Below are 3,310 nucleotides of genomic sequence, written 5' to 3' on the forward strand. Positions count from 1 at the left end.
AGGCACTGGAGGAAGGGCAGCAGGGTGGGGAGCCCGCATTTTTGCACCCCTGCCTCTTGCACAAATCTGGGGGGGCACATGGCCCACTCTTGGAAGTGTACGTAGTGGTGGGGAGACCCTCCTCCCCCCCGCCACTGCTGGGAGCTCCCATCACCCCTGCCCATGGCTTCATCCTGGGCCCTGTGGCTGCATGTTCCCTCTCCTTTCCCAAGCCCCAGGCCCCCAGCCCTGTCCAATTTGCGCCCTCACTCTGGGGGTATCAATTCCCTCCCCCCCTCCCCCCCTGCATAGACTTACCTGGAGGGACCTGCGGGAGCTGCTCTCCACACCGCCTGGCTGCCATGTGCTTACATGCGAATGCAAATGCACGCAGTGCCCTGCCTGATCACCCTCCTCCCGCTCCCGCCAGCCTGCAGAGGGAAACCCATCATTTCCTGCTTTTTTTCTCCTTAAAAGAGAAAATCTGGGGTTTTTCATCCTTGAAATGAGAAAATCTGCATGTTTTTGTGTGGTGAACAGTAAATCACAATCCTTGGTGATTTGTAATGTTCCTTTAAAGTCAAGATGCTTGGACTCATGCATGTATGGGAGAAGGTCAACACCCTTCCTGTTGGTTGTTAAGAAAAGCTGCCAATAGGACTCGCATGTACCCTATCAGCTGAAAAAACAGGAGGCAAATGAAAACAGTACCCAATTATTTTTAAAGCTCATGAATTTGAACTGTCCATATCGGCAATGCTGGAAACGTCTCTATGCATGAAACTTGCTTCAGGGTCAGGCCCAATTTTGGAGAGGATTGTTAGACACTATTAGTAGAAACCATTTCAGGGAAGTAATTCCCAATTCTAGTAGCAAGCTCTTACTCAACTATTAGAGTGGTGATGTAATGCATGCTTGCAAAAACATTGTATCCCCTAATTCATGCCTGAGAAAATGTCTGGAGAAAGGATAAATCTATTAACTGATCCTAAACAGAGGAAGAAGCAGGTGCCTGGGCCAGAGAGGGAAAAGCGTTTCCACAGAGCAGAGAGATACTGAGTGCTGGATATCTGCTGATGCAGATTTATAGGAAAGTTGTGATTTTTGTGTTCCCAGACCTACTGCAACTGGAAGCACAAAGTCTGTAAGCACCTGAATGATTTGAACTTGGATTTGCTGCTCAGCATTGCAAGCCAGAGTGGGACAGAACTTGTGATCCAGAAGGGGAATGGAAATGGTGCTCTACTATCAGGTAAGATTATTTCCTGGGATAGATATCCCATGGCCAACTCCCAGAAGGGAAATAGAGCTGAATGAAATTTATAATCTAAAATAAACGTCCTTTGCAACACAAAAGACAAATGTTTGGGTCTGACAACAAAAGCGCTTTATGTTTTGGATAGAAATAAGGTATTGGGTTTTGAGAATATGTTGTTTGTTTTTATGTGTATGCATGGTAATCCTGCATGTTAATGCAGCAGTGTGCTTTTGAAAAGATGTCCTTGGAGGAATTCTGAATACTGTCTGCTGGGCCAAATCTGTTCTCATCTGTACTCCTGTTAAATCAGGAGCAACTCCAACATGAGAGCAGTCCCCAGGAATTGCTGTGGATTTACACAGATGCAAGAAGGAACTGGCCTTCCATCTTTATAGTTAGTGTTGATAAGAGCAAACGATCACTGCTGTCTTTCACTACTTTATCTGCTTGTTTCACTGTAACAAAGATTTATTTTGCCATCCTGGTCTAGAAACTGTGACTAAACCTGAGGAAGCATGCTGCTTCCCCTAGTGTCAGTCAGCTGACTGTGCTGGGCTCCTTGTGCCAACAAAGCGGTGCAACTTCATAAGCAGTGTAGAAAAGCAGCTGTTTCTGTCTTGTGTGCAACTGTACTTTTTATTCATGGCAAGAGTTTAAGAGGATGGGAAGCTTTGGGCTTGGAGGATGTGCAAAATACATGCTTCAAAAGGGAATTCTTCACATGACAATTAAAATTTAGCTCAAGGAACTTAGGAAGCATTTGCACAAGTGCCTTAAAAAGGCAAGAACAGCGGTGTAAGAATGTTTTATGTAAACTGGGAAACAAGAAGTTGAAGAGTCCTTCAGTATTAGCTACAAATACAAGTTAACTGTGGCATGGAATCCAGCTGGGCTTTCTACTGCTTGAATATGAACAATTGGAGATTCAGATTTCAGTTGTGATCTGTATCTTGGTTCCTAGACAATTTGGTTGTACAGAGATGTTGAGGTTAGATAAAGCTTAATTACCTGCTTGAACAAGAAGTATACAACAAAAGTATGCAGCATACAAATTACAAGGCAAAATAATGCAAGAGGCAAGGATTTTTGTGAGTGATCTTTATCCCAACCACACAGTCCACCAAAGTTAGACATGTTTTTCAATGCAAAACATTCTTCATCAGGTCACTGAAGAATCACTCCCAATGCTATCAAGGCAAAATAACACATCTGTCTTGCCATTAGAGTTATCTGGTACAAGGCCATCCCTGTTTATCCGTTTGAGGACTCTACTTTTGATGAACAATATTTCTGTATTTATAGGAAAGTTTTGCTTGATAATTTCAAATAGGATCACAGAAAAGTGTTACTGGAAGAGGCCTCCAGAGGTTTCCTCAGTCCACCCCTCGTCTACACTCCGAAGATCACAATTTAGTTTTGGTAATGAAGCCTTTTAGTTTCACTCCAGGTCAGGTTTTAGGACTGTGTATGCCTTGTACTGAGAGTTTTGGTTATTTCCCATTTAGTAGTAGGAGCTGGATTGAGGCTAGGTGGGATTGGAAACCTGAGGTGCAGAATGTGCAAAGGGATGCAGTGACACTATGGCAGAGTAACATGGGAGCCCCAATCCAGAAATGATGCAACTCTTGCTTCATGTTGGTAGACTATTACAAGCTACAGCTTGGTGTAAAAATACACTACAGCAGAACACATTGGCTGCATTAAACCCATTTCTGTAACTTAATATTTCCTTTCTGAACAAAAGTTAGGACAGGAAATGTAATGCTGCAGTTCAGTCATTATTAGAAGTGTGTCTTGAACCATACCTTTTATCCAAGCTTTGTAAAGGTTTAAGGGACTTTGGAACTAGATCCAGATCTCATGCCTTGCCTGTTACCTCTTACCTTTCATGGCCCAGATTTTTAAGGGATCCTACAGTCAAAATTAGGAGATTGGAGTGTCAGCGCCTACACAGTAAGATGAGTCACCAGTGGGCTGGAGGGCCACACCCAGAGAGCAGTGGTGGACGGGTCATTTTTGACCTGGAGGGATGTGGGCAGTGGGGTCCCCCAGGGCTCGGTCCTCGGGCCCGCA

The 3,310-nt window shown here is 44.2% G+C and overlaps 1 protein-coding gene across 2 annotated transcripts in view; it reads left to right on the forward strand.

Annotated features, from left to right (window-relative positions):
- Positions 1-702: 702 nt before the first annotated feature.
- Positions 703-3,310, forward strand: part of LRRTM4 (leucine rich repeat transmembrane neuronal 4) — a 551,455-nt gene continuing 548,847 nt past the window's right edge. Inside the window, exon 1 of one of the 2 annotated variants that reach the window (XM_019545958.1) lies at positions 703-1,231. The gene's annotated coding sequence lies outside the window, so the exon portion shown is untranslated. The remainder of the gene's footprint in view (positions 1,232-3,310) is intronic. The other variant, XM_019545963.1, reaches the window with a different exon arrangement.

The sequence above is a fragment of the Crocodylus porosus genome, unplaced genomic scaffold (assembly GCF_001723895.1).
Source record: "Crocodylus porosus isolate Cpor-Errol unplaced genomic scaffold, CroPor_comp1, whole genome shotgun sequence".
NCBI classification, from domain to species: Eukaryota; Metazoa; Chordata; order Crocodylia; family Crocodylidae; genus Crocodylus; species Crocodylus porosus.